A 21510-nucleotide genomic window follows, 5' to 3' on the forward strand; every position below is an offset into this window, starting at 1 on the left:
GTGCTCTTCCTATGCAAACACATAACTACATGGCCACTAGCGTGGCCATGTAATATATATATATTATTTATAAGACGCTGAAGACAGCCCCGGAGGCATAGTGGCCAACAACAACATACAATACAAAAAACATAGAAACCAAAGTCATAAATCAGGAGAAACAGAAGACCGAAAAGCAGATTCTCATCAAGTGAGAGGTAAAGTTCCAGCATTGAAAGCTTCTAAGACTTGGCACCATCTCAACTGGAGGAAGAGCATTCCAGATTCGTGGTGCCATGAAGCAAAATGTTCCCTGTGCCACTATGCCAAGTTTGGCCCGAGGCGTTTGAAGAAGACCCAAATAATGAGACCTCAATTTTCTTCGGACTGGTAGTCAGGAGATGTGGCTAGATAGATAAAACAGGCTTAATCCAAAAAGACATTTGTGAGTAATACAGATTAGTTGAAAAGGTATCCTGCTAGCCATAGGAAGTCAGTGTAATGCTTTCCTAGCTACGGAGAAATGGGCCTTATTACAAGTTCGGCGGTAGCCTTGCCGGTAAAACCGACAGCCTGCCGCCGAACTTGCAAATTTTACCAGTGCCCGGGAATGGGCAATTACCATGTCATTACGGCCCCGCCAGACCCGGTATTTGCCCAATCCCCGGGAGCCGGTAAAATATGATACCCATTCCCATTTAAGCCCCATGGGGATCAATGGGAATGGGGAGGCCGGATGCACCGGCACCATTCAGAATGGCAGGCAAAAAGGCACCCACGAGCAGAACTCGTAGTTTGCCGGTCCGGTAACTACAGTACCAGCAAGCTTACCGGTACCATAGTTACCGGACCGGCAAACTTGTAATGAGGCCAATGGTCAGTCCTTTTCAATCCCATGACTGCTCTTACTACATTATTTTGTGTGATCTGGAGACACATTATGTCTCCTTTAGCTATACCATGTAAGAGGCTGGAGCCATGATCTAATTTAGCTCTGATAATTGCCCTTGCAATTGTCGCTAGATTGTCCTGCGACAAGTATGGCCTCAGTTGTACCAACAGTTTGAGGTAGTAAGAAGTGGACAACACCAGGAAGTTAACATGAGCCTTCATGTTAAGCTCTTGGTCAATCACCACGCCCAAGGTCTTCACCTTCTGTAAGGTGGGAATAACACATCCGGCTATGCAGAATTCACTAAAATTCAGCCTTCTCTTCTTCAGGAGAGACGCTGTGCCCATAATCATAATTTCGGTTTTCCCTTCATTGAAGGCCAACCCATTCTCCATCATCCAAGTCTGGATTATGGCATACACCCTGTTGATTGTTGCGGAGTCCTCAGTAGGATTTCCTGACAGAGGGAGTAGGCATCGAGTGTCATCAGCGTAGTTTGTATAAAGAATCCCTCTGTCACTCTGTAACTTAAAGAGTGGAGCTGTAAACAGATTAAATACAGCATGGGACAGACATGACACCTGCAGAACTCCACAATCAATTTCAAATGTGTCTGCCTTATGATCATCAATAAAGACTGCTGCCGTCCGATGAGACAAAAAGGACTCGATCCTGTTATCTGCAGATGTAGAGAACCATATTTGAGCCTGGATACTAGTATTGCATGGTCCACTAAATCAAAAGCTGCAGAAAGATCAATAAGCAACAATAGTGCTGTCCCACCTCCTTCTATAATTTCCAGCATGTTTGCTTTGAGGTCCAGCAGGGCGGATTCTGTACTATGGGCCTTCCGAAAACCTGACTGCCTTTTATTCAGGATGTGGTACTTCTCCAGATAGATCTGAACCTGTGCATATTCAGAGACTGGTACAAACTCAAAGGGGGGGGGCATTAACTTCACCTTCCTGACGGGTATCTAGCTGGATAATTTTACCATGTAGGTCCTGTTTCGCCTTCATATCATCCTGGATCTTTTTTTAATTTTTTGAGTCAAGGCCTCTTGAATGGAGTCACACCATTCTTTATCTTTACTGGTCATAATAACCGGTGGAATCGGCTTTTTCCAATTTCCTCAAGATTTTAAAACAATTCTTTAGTATTTGATTTTCCATTTTTATCCTTTCATCAAAGTTTATTTTCTTGGCTGATCTAATAGCATCTTTATGCACTTTAGCTGCCGCCAGATATTTATTTCTGTTAATTTCACTACTCTCCATCTTCCAGTCCTCAAACGCCTTGCGTTTGTCTGCTTTAAGATGTTGAATATCATCTGAGTACCAAAAATTGGCTTCCCTTTTCAAGATATAGTGTGTTTTTTTCTGGTTCTTTAATGTTCATGGCTTTTTCAAGCATGTTTTGATAGGCCAACGCTATTTTATTCGCAGAGTTCAGGTGGGGCAGCGTGTTTAGCGTAGCTTCAAAAAGTGGGGCGAGTGTTGGGGCAGATAGCCGACTTGTGTGTCTCGATGTCACCACCAGACTTTCTGATTTGGGTTTCCTGGATCTGGGTGGACAGATAATGTTGAAGTGGATAAGCATATGGTCCGGCCACGGGCATGGCCTTATTTCTACCTTGCCCGTGGCAACGTTAAAACTTGTGACCCCTGCAGAAATCCACTATTTCCTCCGGGGATGGAACAGGGGGCATTCGATAGCTGGGAGAACGTGGGTATCACTAAAATTGGAGAGATGTTCGCAGATAAGGAAATCAGATCCCTCGAATCCTGCTTCGCAGGCGCGAATATACCTAAAAGGTATAGATATAGATACGAGCAACTAAAACATTGGCTGAACTCCCCAATGATTATAGAGGCAGCAACCAGGGATCTTACAGGGTTCGAGACACATATCATTTCCAACACGGGGGAAAAAAGTGGGTATCAACGCTGTACAAATACATAAACTCACAAGGGGAAAACATCAAATGGGCATACAGAATAAAATGGGGCAGAACGCTGGGGAATGAACCATCGGACAGACAATGGGCAGACCTTTGGAAACAGATCCCCAGAATGACCAGTTCGGCACAAACCAGGGAGATGTGGGTCAAGATTATGACACAGTGGCATTACACCCCTGAGTAGCTACACTCGATGTACCCAAACATACCAAACCTCTGCTGGAGAGGATGTAATGAAGTAGGAACATGGAGACACATATGGTGGAACTGCAAAGGCATAAACCCCCTCTGGGAAGACGTGAAAAACGAAATTGGAAAAATTTTCCCGGATGTGGGTTTGATGGGGGAGGAGGTGTGGCTCTGCGGAATCAGAGATGATACAGCAAGACAATATAGTACATCACAATGGAGAAGCTATATGGGATTGCTTATAGCAGCATGGACCACCATTGCACAAAATTGGAATAATAAGAATACCCCGCTGACAAATACATGGCTACAGAAGGTATGGTCCCATATAACAATGGAGAAAATCACCCACAAAATTCAAGGAACTGGAGACAAGTTTATTAAAGAGTGGGAAGGGGCCCTTCAATATCTCCAGTCAGACTTTATGGAACAGTGGTGCCCCCACAACATTAAAGTTTCAGACATTTTCAACGCATAATGGGAACCCGGGACAATACGATTTCATCCGATCCAAGGGGAGGGAAGGGGGAGGAGGAAGGGAAAGTTTTAAGTTGCAATGTTTATCTTTTTGTCTTATTAATGTAAAATCAATAAACATAAGTTTTAAAAAAAAATAAAAAATAAAAAAATAAAAAAAATAAAAAAATTTAAAAAAAATTAATAAAAAAAAACTTGTGACCCAATCCAAGACTCTCCCCTCAACGTGCGCTGAAAACCCATATTTAATAGCATATTTTCTGTAATAGTAGCCGCCTGGTCTCACTCTCACTAAATTGAAATCCCCAGTACTATTACCCTGGATGATGGTTTAATAAACGGGGTGAGTATGTCTCCCAGACATTCTGAAAACTCACGTATGGCAATGGGTGGACAATAGACTAGCACAAAGTCAACTGTTTTGTTAGGGTCGATTAGCATGTAATATTTCACATGAATTTTGTATTTTCGAGACATATTTTGTGAATCTGGAGGGATGATTTGTGCATCAATGCCACCCCTCCCCCTCTACGTGTGGGTCGATCGACATGAATAATAGAATACCCTGCAGGAACCATGAGTAGCAAAGCCAGACCTGCTGCCTCACGTAGCCAGGTCTCTGTAATGGCACACACATCTATCTGATTTTCTGTTATAGTCGTCAATATCACTTGCGTGCTTTATCAGGGAGCGTGTATTAATGAGCAAGCACACTAATGGTACACCCATGCTTGAAACCCCACAATGGTGGACCAGTACCTGTGATTGATGGTGCCTCCCTAATGCCACAGGTAGCGTCTAGCGCGTCCTCGTGCATTGGAGGCGAACCAGCAAAAACTGGCCTTGCCAACGCACCGACGACGAGTTTACAAGGACGGTGTGGTGCTGGGTACTGTAGTTCAGCAGAACTACACAAAGAGCCTTTCCTAGCGAGTTGCATTCGGCACACTGAGCGAGGGTAAGATGAGCAAAAACAAGGGTGCAGAATGTTCATGACAGCCTGAAGGAGAAAAAAGGCTGTAGTCAAGATAAGTGGCAAGGCTATGAGATTAATAAAACACAGTATACAGTACTTACTTATTATGGCTTAATAATAATGCAGACCCAGGTGCCACATCTATGATGCAGGCTTTGTAAACCCTGGGTTTTCGACAGCTTAACGATACAGGCATGCACTATAAAGCTAACTGCTTATATTGGGTTTTAGCACAGCATTTCAACTACAGACACTGGTCGGACCACTTCTCAGTGACGTTTAATGTAATGCTACTTGGTGGTGAGTTCCAAGCAAGTTGAAAAAACTGACTCCATCAATGATCACCCTCTTGGTTGCACCCAATCTGCCTAAAATAACTCTGAGTTCAGGGGTCAATACTATTGTAGAACATATCCAGCAGGCTTTAAGTGGGGGCAATGGATGTCGTTGCACCTATCAAAACTAAAGTCATAAAATATGAAACCACAAAAAAATGCTTGGTTCAATGATAGTATTATTGGGTATTGGCATACTTGATCGAAAGTCAAATTGACCTTCCTATTTCACCAAATGTTTGCGATCGTTTTTTTGTTGAAATTCAGTCAAAATAAAATAAATATATATGTGGGGTGGGGTAAGGGATTTGGTTAAGGTGGGGGGAACTGGGAGGCAGTGGGTATCCCCCTGCAATTTCAAACAAAAAAACAACCACAATAAATTAGGTCACATAGGAAAAGGTCCATTTTATTGGCCAAACAGACCTAAACTGTATTATTGTAATTAGAAAAGCAAAGAGACAGGCAGAAAGAGCTTGGCATAAAAAGCCAGGTGATGAACTCACTACGAGCCAAAAAGCGGAATTTGAACAACTCGGCCTCACCATCGGAGGCCCCACACTCCGATACCTGGGCGTCAACCTGACGAGAGATCTCGCCGATATATACGAGGCCAACTTCCCCCAACTCCTCACCGCCTTCAACGCGGACCTCGCAAAATGGTGACCCCTCACGATCTCCTGGATGGGACGCTTGAACGCCACCAAGATGGTTAGAGTCCTACGCTTCCTATACCCCTTCCAAGTACTCCCCGTGACAGTTCCAGAAGACTTCCTTAAACAGGTGAAACGGGCAATAACACGATTCCTGTGGGAAGGGAAGAAACCTAGAATACCCTATGAAGCTCTTATACTACCCAAAGACCGAGGGGGGGGTGGGCCTTCCTGATATCGAGCAATGCTATCAAGCAGCCCAGTTAAGAGTCCTCATCCCCGACCTCAGAGATGGGAATTACTTGCAATGGACCATGCTAGACAACGACAACCTGACCCCTGTGACGCTCTCAGAATGGCTGTGGGTCCCCAGATCACAACTCACATGAAGACTACACAACCACCCAATACTGGGGACAATATGGAACGTATGGAAAGAAGGAAAAGGGATGACGGGAGTGACCACATGGCCATCCCCCCTGAGCCACCTTTGGGCCCCAGGAATCAGAGAAGAGATCCCAGAACACTTGAGGTTATCAAACCTGGTTCGACACGGGACTTGAAAGGGTCGAACAGCTATGGAGAGATGACAAATTCATCGCAATCACAGATTTGGAAGAAGCCCTCCAACTCCACCCAATCCCGATTTTCCTTTATCTACGCTTGAAGGGTGTCTTATCTAAATGGGAATAGAAACCCAAGATACGAAGAGAGCGTACCCCTTTCGAGAAAATCCTCGACACAACCTCCACGAATAAAGGCCTGATTGCACGTATGTAAAGTGCTCTGATCTGTAAAGACCAAAACTCAAACCTCCGCCTCAAAGAGAAATAGGAAAAATATTTCAACAGAGAATTTGACCAACAGGCATGGGGCTCAATTTGCAAAACACCATCCCGAATATCGATCGCCGCACAATACAAACTACACGCTATAAAATTACTTCACAGATGGCAGTACGACCCCCCACAGACTATCAAAAATGTACCAGACCAACAGCCCAAAATGCTGGAGACAATGTGGAATGGACGCTAACTACTGGCACATGTGGTGGACTGCCCCAAAGCTTGGATGCATTAAACAAATAGACGGCATTGAGAGGGAACCATCTCCCCTCCTGACCTTATTTGGCCTAGAAGAAGAGGAGGACGAACTAACCAGGATAAAGGGACTGGTATCCCCACTGTTATTGACCACGAGAGCCAGCCTAATCATCAAATGGAAATCTCTACACCTTCCAGTTAAAAAAGAATGGCTCACCATCGCAACAAACATATACACGATGGAGAAAATCACAGCGGCCCTCCATGGAAAGGCAGCACGTCACAAAGAAACCTGGTGTGACTTCGCAAATATACATATCCCAAGACGAAAACAACCCAAAGACCCAGAATCCTCGTAAATGATACAGTAGAATGAGAACCGGACACCACTCAGCAATCCATATACAAAAAGGCCTGTTGCACGACACGAACACATGCAAACCAAGTGAGATAAACATCCCTGCTTGCAATAATTATAAACTAAGTTCTTGCCAACGAACTGGAAAAATCTGTCAGACCGTCTTAAGGAGGGAAGGGGGAAGGGACCGAACTTACCCTAACGCAAAACGGAAGGGCCACTTAATCTCGTTCATATTAATGTTCCTGTTTAATCACAATAATAACGATGTACCAATGTGAACACAGCATGAATGTACTCACGCATATTACCCTTATGTTTTAAAACCAATAAAATTTAAATGTTAAAAAAAAGCCATGTGATGAGTCATTGCGCACTTACAGAATGTCAGTTAAGACATACAAGAAGGCCATTGATACAGAAAAGCAGTTTACTTATAACTAGGAATTCATAATGCTAAATCACGACATAGAGAGCTTTACCCCATACTGAAAGAATTTGAAGGCAAGACAATGTTGAAAGGACCCCACACCATCTCTGATACCTGGTGTTAAGTATTTCAGGATGAGCTGACAAATAACATTATGAAACACAGGTAGGTAATTGAATCCCGCAGAACTATAGACAGGTGCCCACATTGGAGGGGCCGGTGCCGGCTGTAAATAGGCGGGCTCATGGGGGCAGGCCCTTGTTTTCATTCCGTCAGGTTTCGGAAGGGGAAATTTGAACTATTATTTCCAATCTTAAATACACTTCATGTTTGGGTGACATTTGACCGGCGCAAACCATGATAGATTGCCTTGATATCCTGCTTCCTTACATTGATCAACGAATTAATGCATCCTTCCAGAAGTCCTTTATTCCTGAATCTCTTAAATAAACCTGGATATTACCACTGCTAAAAAAAGCACACTTGGATCTAGAGGTGGCAAGCAACTATAACCCGATCACAAACATGCCATTTCTTATGAAAATGTTGGCTAGAGTGGCATATAGCCAATTTCAGGAATTCATCTAGAGTCATGAAATACTAGGACATCAGCAATCAGGTTTCAGAGCACGGGACGGAGTCAGCACTCTTAGATCTAAAAGAAAACATTGTCAAGATTATAGGTGAAGGTCAAATCACTCTTCTCATGCAGCTAGACTTATCACGGCTTTGGATCTCATTGATCACTCGCTTTTGGCCACGAGTCTGATAGGTGTGGCCAAATGCTGAGAACCGCAGTAAGTTGGTTTCAAAATAAAATTCGCCCAGAGGACTGCGAGAGTGGCTATGGCTACCCCACAAGCACGTCCTGTATCAGTGGAGTGTGGAGTCCGACAGGGCTCCTGTCTCAGTCCTACTCTTTTTAACATTTATATGAGACCTTTTTTGACCTGTTGGATGGAATGACATTGGTGTGGTATACACTGACTACGTGGACGATTCCATTTTTTTTTTAAACTAACAGGAGATTATGATTAGCACTCGGATGAAATTAATAAAATGTATGCTTTGATGCAAGAATGGATGGCCAATAACTCCCTTGCGTTAAATGGCAGCAAGACAGAGCTCCTCATTGCAAGCTCCGGGTCCAGATAAAAAAAAACTGCACCCAGGGTACTCCCTTTTTAAGATTGCAGATTGCACTATTCAAGTTGCTCCCAATGTGAAAACCATGGGCGTCTACTTTGACGCTCAGATGCCTTTTTGCAAACAGGTGGATTCCATCAGGTCTGCCTGATATAAATTAGCTACCGCTCTGATAAATTCTCGTTTGGACTATTGCAATATCTAATTGGTGGGCATTGCAAAAAGTAACATCAAGAAGCTACAGACTGTACCGTTAGTAGTAGCCTCCCTGATCACTAGTCGAATAGACTACTGTAATGTGCTGTACCTGACCCAGCCTTCGGCCTCAATCCATCGGTTACAGGCAGCTGCTGCACAATTTGGCAGCACAAGTTGCCACGAACACTCCCTATGGAGCTCACATCAGTCATGTGCTACAGGTTCTGCAGTGGCTTCCTATAGTCCATAGAATTAAATTTAAATCACTCTGTCTGGTCCACCGGGCCTTGTCTGAACAAGGGCTGAAAATCTAAGGGAGAAATTCCACTTTTTGCCCCAGCCCGACTACTCCGTTCCAGCAAGGCCAACCTTTTGACAATCCCTAAAATCTGACTGTCCTGAGTGAGAGTTCGAGCTTTCTCTTTTGCGGCTGCTAAACGGTGGAACGGCTTGCCTGCAGGATTAGGGGGGTGGAAAATATTCTCTTCCTCAGGCAGGCCCTGAAAACCTTCTTGTTTTAGTTACTGGTTACCGCCTTGAAATCCTTGCTCCAAGATGCCCTTGGGTGAACATGCGCGCTATAAATGCCCTTAACATAAGATAACACCTATGGCCTACTGGGACCACTACACATACTCACGGCTGCAACATGCAATGCGGCACGAGGGTAGAAACGAGTGGGATGTCCGGGAAAGCTCACCCCAGGAGCCTAACCTCTTGGAGGGGATTATCATGGGAAAGGCCATTACACTGCTACACTGGGTGATCAACAATTTGTCCTCACCGCTATTACAGTTAGATGGGAAAGGGACCCGGGTGGTCACAGAGGAGGAGGCCGGTTGGAGGCACTGTGCTCTCCGCGGGAAGCAAGCATATCCAGTGGGCTAAGTCTTATTCAATATAAAATTCTCCATACAGTTAATTATTCTAGGGACAGATTGCATTGCATGGGAAGAGCCACAGACCCAAATTGCGTAAGGTGTAACATGGGGGTGGGAACCTTTATGCACACTATTTGGGAGCGCCCTAAAATAAGGCCCTACTTGGACTTGGTTGCGGAAACTCCATGTCTTGGATTTTGGGGAGCCAGGTATCAGACTGGCCCAATCTGGGACTCTTACTCATCTGGGGAGACACTGGCTTCAGCCTCAAATAAAGGAGCCTGCTCAAGTTAGCATTGATGGTAACTAAAAGAGATCAGCGGAGGGGTGGGGTAGTCTGTCAACTCCTAGTATTCATTAGTGGCGAGAGGGCATGAACCAATGCTGTGAACTGGAGAGCAGAGTATTCCGAGAAAGGGTCTGTCCACAGATGCATCATAAAATATGGGGCAAATGGCTCATAGAGTCACAAGTAGGGACTTGGTTGGGAGGTACCGGGTGGGTCAGCTGATCTGGGGTGATGAAGCGTGCACCTGGGAGGCCTGCGACCCAAAGTCGAGGGAAGGAGTGGGTGGCAAAGGCAAAGAGGATATTTTTACAATTTAAAATGTAGTGAGGCGCAGGTTGCGAACTGATCAATACTGGTTGTTTATGATTTTATGTTACTTGTTTTATAATAATATGTTTTGCAAAATCAATGAAAAGTGTTTTATGAGAAAGAATGTCACAAGAAGGATCTAACAGAGTGTTTTTACTGACAAATCCACATCAGTTAGGCAACACTCTGTTCTGTGTAGGCTCTTTTCAATAAGCCTTTTATCTGAATGGTAATAGAAGGCGCCTCCAAAAAATACTTAACCAAACCTACAGACGATATTAATATTGCTCAACCAATTGATTGCTTTTCTGTTATCAAGTTTTAAGGTATCCAGTACGATTTCTTTATTTAACTTTGCTCTATCATTTAACCATAGGGGCGAGACCGCAGACACCTAATGCCCTCCCTAGCATCACCCATTCTCTGTCACAGTTCGCAACCACTGCCACCGCAATATAGGAGCGAAACCTGCCCGCCCGCGCCCAACCCAGTCCTAGCTCTTTTCCCCCGTCCCCTATCCCCACAATCGACTACTCCCTCATCTCCGCACTCCACCGCCCCTTTGCCAATCGCCTGTCCGCCATCCCAACTGCTCACTCATCCCCACTCCCCACCTCCTTCCTTCTCATCCTCCCCCCACTCCCAGTCCCCACAAAGTCCCCCCCCGCTGTCCCCCCTTCCCTACACACCCTCTACCCACAAAGGCATCCCACCAAATATCTTGCACCCTCATCAACGCAAGGTCAGTTTCCAAAAACAAACTCCACATCTATGACCTCATCACAGAAGAAAACCCAGACATCCTATTCATTACGGAGACCTGGTTTTCGGATGACTACGAACCACTCGCGCATGAGACCTTCCCACCGGGATACATTCTCACCGTCCGGAACAGATCACGAAGGGGAGGAGGGCTTGCAATATTACACAAAGACCAATTCAAGCTAATAACTAAGGACACCTCCACCAGCACCATAGACTACGAATCCCTCCTGGTAAAACTCCAACTCGCACCAGCTGCCTCACATAATAGTCCTCCATTTCTTCTCCGTTACCAATGGGCAAAGGGCAGTTGATCGATTCAAATAGGGATTGGTTAGCCAAAGCAAAGGTAGCCCCCCTGATAATTGGTTCATTCTCATAGTACCCTGCTAGAATGTCCAAGACAGGGCACTTCGAAAGAGCCAACAATTTTAGGTATAACTCACCTCTATGCATCAATGCCATAGTCTTCAGAGAAGTCAAACCAAGTTCCAACCCATTGGAACTGCCTGAGGAAGATTGAACATGTGCTTCCAAAAACAGCCCTCAAAGACATTGAGCCAGTCATAATCAGGCAGAACTAGTGCCTCCAGCCTATGCAATATGGCCGGGCAGGCATACCGAATGTAGAGCTTTCTGATGCCTGCTATACTGTACCCCACCATCCGTCCTGCAAAACTCAAGGATAGGTCTGTCAGCTGTCCCGCTCTACTAGATTTAATCGAGAGCACTTCCTCATAGCGGCCACTGCTTCCCATTTCTAAGCCAAGTAAGTATAGCTGATGGCATTTTCTATTACTTTCTGATCTAACATAAGTGGGGGGTTAGAAATGTTATGAGGAGGCAGAGAACACAAACGTTTTACGGACCGTAAGCGACTCCTAACTGAACGGCAGCGAATGCTAGGTGGTCCCATGCAAGAGAGACCAATGTCCTTCAATGTTATCCGTTCTTCAACACGCACAGTGTCAACATATTTGAAATTGATGCCAGTGGAAGTCTCATACGTGGAAGCATGGGAGAAAATGTGTCAGGCTTGGGTGGACGAGCAAGGTATAAAAAATTGCAAAGAGGAATGAGACAAACTGCTGCGCATAGGTATGCAGTCAAAGTTGGATCTGGGCCTGCGGTATGTGAGACAAAGAATTCTTTATCAGTTATACTGGACCCCTCTGCGGATTGCAAGGTTAGGATTGTCCGATAATGATACTTGTTGGGCTGTGGTCGTAGCAGGGGCACATTACTGCACATGTTATGGGCATGCCCGAGGGTGACTGACTTCTGGAGCAATGTCTTAAGTAGATTAGATCTCCTGTTGGGGAGCACACTTCCACGAACACCTTACTGAACGATTCTGTTGTTGAGCAAAGAGAGAGGTGACATGGCCCAAATGAGCAATGAATGGACAAATAGAGTTCTTGTAATGCCGGCGAAACAAATATTATGGGTGTGGAAATCAAGGAAAAAAACGGATGTGGAAGATTGGTTGCTGGATGTGCGTTCTTTGTCTGATTATGAAAAAGTTATGTTAAAAAAACAGAAATGAGAGGAACTTTACTTTAAGATCTGGGGATTTTTCAATGAGTTGTATAACTAATGTTTATTCGTTGAGCATATGATAGATAAAACTTGAAAAGAGGGAGGTTACCTGATTCTTTTTCATATAATTATTATTATTCTTTTTTCTATGTTGTGTGTTGATGTCTGTTAGGGAGGTATTGTTGGATGTTGTTAGATGTTGGAACTACTGATGTAAAATAGGGGTACGTTATAGTAGGATATGGATTGGACTTGTAGTTGCTATTACCACTGATGTTAGAAAATTGGGTACTGTATATATTATATCATTCAAATGTATACCTCTGATGTTATGAATATGTTTGTGTAACCTTTTATTTGACTTATATCTTAAATGACAAATAAAGAGATTTAAAAAAAGAAATTTTATGAGAAGAGCAAAGCATTTCTTTCGTTTTGGTGTAATTAATCTCGAGATGATACACAATAGTATACTCACCCAACACTTTGAGGGATCTGCGCAAATCTGAAAAAGTATGGTCAAAGATTACCCGGTCATCTGCATACAGTAAAGGGGGTATCGAGACCTTTCACAAATTGGGGGGGGGGGCAATGGGCTGCAGCTCTCAATCCTGGAGGGAGATCTGCCATATACAGGTTGAATAATAGGGGTGTCAAAAGACAAAATGTTTTAGTTGCTGTGATGAATTGATGAGCTTGAATAAAAAATGGTACCTATTGGATTGATTGGATCCCCGAAACCATTATTTGTGCTTTGGATTAAAGTTGTAGAAACATCTGTATAAATAAAGTAGGCTGTTCATGGTAGATTCTTTCGGAAGGGGATCTAGAATGTGTCAATCTAGGTTGATCAAGTTTTGATTGGTAACGGTAGGTGGAGGGATAGCAATTTGTAAATTAGATAGGGAAATCAAAAATGTCCTGATCTGTATTGTATTTTTAGGAGGAAGAGTGCGATATTCTATTGCCAAATGACCACTTACCAAAGAGGGATCAATTAAATGGATTATGCACTGATATCACTCTATGTGTAAATCCAACATCAATCCCAGTGTTAACAATCACCACAAATAGACAAACATATATGATGACAAATAATGCTGATGCAAACAGTCCTTGTAAATCAGGATTTGTGTATCTGGAGAGAAACCAAATCTTAAACAATGCTCTCATTTACATTGGGCTGGTGTCATATTAGTGCGCTCTTTTCAATAAATCAACAGTTGCAGGTGTATTCTAATATGTAATTTCCCACCAACCTTTAGGCCATCCATGCCACTTATTTGTGGCTATCTTTCCTCAGGGTGACAACAACGCTTCTGAGTTATATGGTGCAGACGAGTTCAGATCTGGCCACTGGCCTAAAATTCCTAGTAGAGAAACCATTTCCACCTCACTGCATCAGGAGAAGCATGTATTTATTTTCTTTGGTTCAGCCACATGCGCCGTGCCTGCACCTGTATTCCAGTCGTCAGGGGGTAGCATTTAGGAAAAATCAAGACACAATTTGGAGTTTCTTCCTGTATTCATGTTTCAATTGACAGGTACTCGTGATGTATTTGTGTGGTTACATTGTGTCCTTCGTCGCAGTCACAAACACAGAACTTGACTGTCTACCACAGAACTTGACTGTCTACTGCATTCATTACGCAGGGAGAAACAAGTTGTCAGATACCAAACTGTGGGTACCAGCTGACGTTGACTACCACACACTCTCAAAGTTTTGGATGTGATATGTAGGTACTACAACTGTCCAGGCAGGTGGTGCATTAATAGATTGAGCTATCTGGCTTGCTTTGCGATAATGCCAGTATGCCCACGATTCCACTCTCGAGAGCTTTGGGACAATACACTGTCAAACAAGAACTCAGATTAAAAAAAGGCAAATAGTGTCAAAATACTGAATATTGATGTGCCGAAAACAATACAATGAAATGCACAAACTGGAAATACCTATACCAGGGCTCTCTGTCCAGCAACGTGGAAACATAATTTGTCACTGGGTGACCAACAAAAAGTGTTGTGCCATTTTAGCAGTACGTTTGCCTGACTATTCCTTCTACAGACGCTACAAACAGGCTCGGACTGGCCTATAGGACAGTAGGGCAATGCCTGAACCAAAAACGCAAAATGCTAGTGTGAGATTGTTTTTCAGATCAAAGTGGCTAATTCTTTTTGCCCAATGTGGTCCAGTTTGATGGGTTACTTCACTATGCGGCCAATAGTTTTGACCAGTGTTGCTAAATAAATATTCTTTAAAATGCACAATTTGCATCACATTTGATCCCAAAAAAAAAACTTCAGTGCTATTCAAACACAGTCTGTCAAAAAAGGAATGAATTACCATTTGCAACTGTGGACCCCTTTTTCATTGATACCCCAGACAATGTTATGCCTCATTCCGACCCTCCCTACGAAGTCTAGAGATGTACACTGGCTTTGTCACTGCAAATGATGTTCGGTGCCTGTACCTCTTTTTCTTTATTAATTTAGTTTTTGCATCTTTGTGTTAGTTACTTTTTTGCAAGTCAATATTTGGGGGATATGTCCATCACCTGGTAGGGAGTTGTATTTTCAGTAATGGCACTGTTGTTACCTGGCAGAGCCTGCCACAGGGAGAGATTAACGCCACAGTGCACAACATCATTGGAGCTTTCTGTAATGGAGAGAGCTTTGCATCGGAGTAGCATTTGGCATCCGAGTAGCATGGTGCAACAAGTTATTGGCCTTTAACAGTTTGAAAACTGCCCCCCTCTCACCCTCGGGTTTCACACTTCCCAGTAACCCCTGTTACTTGGGGGTGGGGGGGGGCACAGAGACCTGTCTACTACCCCCATCTTAGGATGTGTAAATATATAAATATATGTGTATATTTATACACACACACACAGCTCTTAAAGCAAACCTTTACACCTTTGGGTATAATTTATGTTCTACCTAAGGGTAGGAAAAGTGTCAAGATAGCTCCTCTGTATGTTGAGCATCTTCTGCAGAAATATGGGTTCATGGTTCACGTCAGAAGTTTGGATTCCTTTGGGGACAACTCAGAAATTCATCCCTGAGAGTTCAAACCATTTTATTCCATTGCATTTGGTAATAGCACCTATTAATGCAGTGCTTACAAACATGAGAAGAGCTCAACACATGCATAATGGGAAAATGCATGTACCAAAAGGGTTTTTTATGCTGCACTATTATGGCAAAATAACTTGTGTACACTTATAAAACCATGATGCACAATGCATGGCTTATCTTACGATCTCCATAGAACTAAAATACCTTCAATTGTATACAATGCACCTTCTTAGATGAAACAACATTTTTTATAATATATACATTCAACTTTTTTGTAAAATATTGGCTGCAAGATTAAACCTCACGAATAATGGCATTAAAACAGAGGCGTTCACAATTCAACATCACCTGGTAGTCAGAAGTTCACACTTAGACTAAAGCCGAAACGGTTGGCTTTGCAAATGCCTGTTTTCATTCCAACACAATGGTGAACGCCTACAGATTTGTTTGGTTCTAAGGCGGATTGCTTACTTCTCAGACCTGTTACTTTCCCCAGAAAAGGCCCACTCCTGCTACCAAACTAAATCGAGGGTAGTGTTGAGCAACGTGAAAAACTCCTGTGTGTGTGTCATGTGAAGCACTGGCTAAGAGTAACGGCGAATCAGAGCAGTCACTGATACGGAATGGACGTCTGTGACGGTTCTTTGCAACCTCATGGTCCAGACATCTAATGGGTAGGATATTGTTCCTATTGCATAACCTTAAAAGTCGTGTGATTCCCGCTTTAATTTAGCTCGCTACATGCATCATTCACTCTTCCTTTACAGGAATCCTAAAAGACGGGCTGTCTTGCTAATAGAATTGCAAAAGGGCATTTAAGATGTTAATGAAAATATAACGTCACTTTCAACAAAATCCAAAACACTGTTTCATATAGTTGCAAGCATAACTAAGTAACCCATTGTTTCAAAACATAACACTTACAATTATACCAAGCGTCGGTTTGATCAAGGACGAAGCAATTATGAATGCATTTTCTAACTAGAAAGAAATGAATATCCCAGACATGACCTTCACAGCGGAAGTTCACGCCTCGGTCGTGATGCTTAAGATGACATCATGGGAATGGATTACATTATCTTGTGTCTCCACCTACACACGTTCAACACAACTCGTGGAGTTTACAATGTTGTTTATACAAACTAAACACGCACTTCCTATGTAATGTTTACAGTGATCACATTCCATGGATGTGTGCAAACCGTTCTCTTGTAAACTTCACGAACTTGGCGGTTACGTGAATAGCCAGTTAGCAGTATTATACCAGCAACCAACATAAAGCAAGCGCAACTATAATCCTTGGCAATCCGTCCCTTTCTACTCTCTAACACTCTCACTGCCCAATGGCTGCAAACTAGGCAACTCCCGAACACTAGACGCTCTTCCACAACTCCAAAACATGACAGTCCCAATCCCAACACACCTTTATCCCTGACCCAGTGACCCGACATCAACTCGCTTCATTATTCCACTCGTGCCCTGGACTGCCCTTTACCCACCCATGCCCACTGCAGAACCTCACACCACTGACTTGGCTGCCCCTTAAACTATCCGTTCACTGCACCCCCACCCCCATCCCCCGCATCCCTGTTGCTAGACACTTGGCGACCGCAATCAGACGACCCTCTTTGACCTCCCTTCAGCCACCCTAGACGCACGTCAGGCACCCGGTTGCTCATCACTAGATAACACTCTCTGTTCTGCGAGCTGCGAGCACGCCTCGCGCAGCGTGCCCTTACCTGCTGCGGCTAAAACCACTGCTTGGCGCCTCTTGCTCTACCTTCAGCCCGCGCCGCTCCCACCGACTCTCTCCGGTCCGCGGTGCTCACACACTTGAAGCTCAGGCGACCAGTCTCACTGCTACCCGCCGCCACGATAGGCTGGACCTGGCACTCAAAGCTCACAGCACCCACCAGCGTTTAAAACTGTCGTCGCCCCATCAGTGACCGAAGTACAGGTGCGGTAAGTTCGGGCAGCTTCGTTTGGGCACAGGGGGGCGCGGCCGTGTGACGTCCCCTTGGTTGTGCCCTCCACCCCCACCACCAGTGACGCAATCTCTCCCTGAACTTTTACGCTTGCTGAGTTTGAGGGGGCGGCAGCAGTTTAACCCGAAGAGAAAAGCAACTGCGTCACCGCCGGGGAGTCTCAGAGCCAGCTGTGTGTGTGCGTGTTCAGACCTATCACACACCTGGTGGGCTCAGCGTAGGCTCCCTTTGATTTCCATATTACGGTTGTTTGACAATCCTTTTTTAGATTCAGTAAGAGTATAACGAGCGCTAGATACTATTTTTTAAACTCAAAATGTTGCTATTTTACATTTGGTTCCACCAAAAATGTACTTTACCCCGATACAAGTGAATGGTTAAACCGACGTGCCCTATTCACAGTGTAAAATCTCCTCCTCAAATGGTCTCAAACTGTGAAATGTATCGACTAGAAATATATATATATATTTTTGCAAACCTATTGCATACTATGCATACATGTCTTAGATGAACTTGGCACACAATGCTTTGATAGATGAGCCCCGGGACTCCCCTGAGAAGGCTTGCCCCCAGTACCTAAAATGAGGGACACGGACACAGAACTCTTTGTCTTGGGCTCCTGGCACGCACTGCCTGTGTCGCTGGACCGCCCCCTTTATTTTAATGCATGCACGATGGCAGAACGTTGTCGCGCCACGTGACCTTATCACATTCCTCCTTTTTCATAACAAATAACAAACATAACTTTTCAGACATAGGGCCTCATTACAAGGTTGCCGGTCCGGATACAACGGTACCGGTAAGCTTACCGGTACCGTTGTATCCGGACCGACAAACTCCAAGTTGTGCTTGAGGGTGCCTTTCATTCTGCCAGGTCTGCCCTGGCGGAATGAAAGGCACCCGCAAGCACAGCAAGCCTGTAGCACCGGCACGGTAATGAACCGTGCCGGTGCTACAGGCATCCCCATTCACATTGAGCCCTATGGGGCTCAAATGGGGATCTACCGGCTCCGGAACCCACAAAAGGGCAATTACCGGGGCCGGAGTACCCCAGTAATTGCCCATTCGCGGGTGCCGGACTTTCTTGCCGGTTTGGAGGTAGCCTTGTGTTTTCCAGCAAGGCTACCTCCAACCTTGTAATGAGGCCCTATAACTTCAACATGGTAACATACCAAACTGTAATGGGCCCAATGTGGGCAATAGTAGGTGACTTGGTCCTTTCAGGCCTGGTCGCCTATTATGTGGTCTCGGAACCACACTGGGCTTTTCCTGCCCTATCGGCAGGGTTATCTTTCTGCTACTGGCACCTCCTTGGCCTCTCCTTCAGCTCCGCCTGGTGTGGGCTCTGCATTTTCCGCATTCTCTTCTGGTGTTTGCTCCACGCTGGAGGTTCGGGCCGGGGAACCTTTCTCCCGCTCGTTCTCTCAGCTCCTCTCTTCCTCCCAATTTCCATGTCACTACCTCTGATCGGCGGCAGTCACCATAGAGCCTTTGGCTTGGACCACTCCCCTCGGAGAGGGCTCGTAGATGAGGGACAGCTTCTCTCCGGGATGACAATTTCGCACCACCACCGTCTCACCCACCTCCATGTCCGGTGGTTTAAGGTGTCGTCAAATGTTTTCCCCCTCATTATGAGTTCTTCGATCTTCCGACATCTTATCATCATACCTGGAGACCAACTCTCCGACTCTGGGAGGAGACCTCGTGGGCATCTCCGGAATCTGCTGATTGGTTCAAACTAGACTCAGAACTGTACAATTTCTTCAGAAATATTAGAAGAAAAGTCTTCTTTAAAGACTAAACAGGCACCTCCCAACTGCCAGATTCAGCTCTGAGTGTGAAGTCGAACTTTAATCCGAGACAATGAAGTTCCAGCAGCCATCATCACCTTCGAAAAATGTGTTAAACAAGGAATTAAAACATTACAGGAAAATCCTCAGAACCAAAGACATAACATGAAATCAGGAGAACGGACTGCCCTTAAAGACCTCACAGAAAACAAAAAGCTGGTGGTCAAACCAGCGGACAAAGGAGGAGGAATAGTGGTCCAAAACGTTAAACAATACAGGGACATGGTGTTGAGCTTCCTTAATGAGGAAGCAAATTATAAACAATTGAAAAAAGACCCGACAATGGAGATAAAGAACAAGAGCAGGAATCCATAAGCTTTGCAGTTGAACCAAAGTTGAATAACAGCAAAGGAGGAAACATACTTAATTAAATCAGAAGAAAGAACTCCCGCCTTCTACGCCCTCCCCAAACTCCACAAAAACAAAATAACACCCCCAGGAACACCAATAGTCTCGGGTTGCGGACCCATTCTAGAACCTGTATGCAAATTCATCGACCATTTTCTGAAGCCTCTCAGTCAACAGACACCTACTTATCTCAAAGATACAATGGCTACCATAACTATATTTGAAAACAAAATATTCAACAAAGACAATGAGCTGCTAGTCACTATGGACATTGTTAGGCTTTACACCAGCATTCCACAAGATGCAGCAGTGGAATGCATCAGGCAGAACTTAATACACCATATGCAACAGAAGAGAGTTCCCACTAGCTTCATAGTGGAGTTGCTCGAACTAGCTCTTACCAACAACTATTTCCTGTTTGAGGAAACCTTCTATATCCAAACCAGTGGGACTGCTATGGGGGCAGCATTTGCTCCCAGCATGGCCATAATCTTTATGGCTGAATACGAATTAAACCATGTTCTTACCATCCACAATCCCTTCCATGAGAATATACATCTCTGGCACCGCTACATTGATGACATCATCCTCATTTGGAAAGGGGACAAGCAAACCTTGGATAATTTCCTAATGTGGATTAACAGGCAAACACAGGAAATCAAGTTCACAATGACCAACAGCAATACAGAGATCAACTTCCTGGACCTTGCTATCAAACCACTTAACAGGTCTCTCACATGTACTCTGTTCACCAAAGAAACGGATAGGAATACCATCTTGCACTACAGAAGCAACCATCCTAAGAACCTCCAAGATAATCTCCCATATGGACAATTTTTACGCCTCCGTAGGAACTGTACCGAGATGGCACAATATCAAAAACATGCTACTATCCTACAAGAAAAACTACTTGCTAGAGGCTACCCCAAAAAAACTTCTCAGCCATACTAGAAAAAAGGCCAAATACACACCACGAGAATCCCTGCTGACACCCAAGAGTCTGAATACTGAAAATGAAGATATCCTTACCTGCGTGTCCACCTTTAGACCTACAACTACCAAATTGAAAGGACTTATTAAAAAATTCTGGCCACTAGTCCAATTAAGCCTTCCAGAGGAGAAGCTACCATGAATGGCACTCAAACGCTCCAAGAACCTGAAGGATATGCTAACTAATACAAGAATGCGCAAAAAAGAACACCAGATCCTTAACATGTAATATGAGAGAGATCAAAGGACACCATCCTTGCAGGACATGCACTTGCTGCAGATTCACCAAATAAATGACCTCATTCTTAATTGAAGACAGAGGGCCTCATTACACGGACGGCGGTGGACCAAGGTGCCAGAGGCGAAAAAATCACCCCGGGTATGAGTAGACTGTTGGAAGGTCGGTTGCACTGTGTGCGTACTTCTCTCTTGGATCGAACGCAGCTCGCGAGACGCCCGTCAGACAGACTGGACCGGGTTGAAGCGATTGACCCATAACTTCAACTCCAAGGAAAATTCTTATTCACCTCAAGGAACTTTACATATCCTGCCCTGAAGATGGATTCATCGGAATCCGAAACGCGTTGGCAATTTATTACATCTAGGAGTGTTTAGGATAAAAGACAGAGCAGAAGAGATTCGACTACCCATACTGCTGTAGCACATACACATTGTGTGTGAATTCTGTATCTGAATTGTTGTATGTTTTGTACATTTGCATTGAACTAAGGGTTTTGCTGAATATATGAATCTAAGTGATCATTAAGTTGTTTTTTGATGTGATTCTATAGCTTTGATTACGATACCTTATCCAACTGTATTTATGAGACTTGGATTTGAATTGAT

The 21510-nt window shown here is 44.3% G+C and overlaps 1 protein-coding gene across 2 annotated transcripts in view; it reads right to left on the minus strand.

Moving 5' to 3' along the window:
• SLA2 (Src like adaptor 2) overlaps positions 1-17599 on the minus strand; it is a 203890-nt gene extending 186291 nt beyond the window's left edge. The window contains exon 1 of one of the 2 annotated variants that reach the window (XM_069652251.1): positions 17231-17599. The gene's annotated coding sequence lies outside the window, so the exon portion shown is untranslated. The remainder of the gene's footprint in view (positions 1-17230) is intronic. The other variant, XM_069652249.1, reaches the window with a different exon arrangement.
• Between the last annotated feature and the right edge of the window lie 3911 nt (positions 17600-21510).

This window comes from Ambystoma mexicanum, chromosome 3p (genome assembly GCF_040938575.1).
Source record: "Ambystoma mexicanum isolate Mex_15411 chromosome 3p, UKY_AmexF1_1, whole genome shotgun sequence".
Taxonomy (NCBI): Eukaryota; Metazoa; Chordata; class Amphibia; order Caudata; family Ambystomatidae; genus Ambystoma; species Ambystoma mexicanum.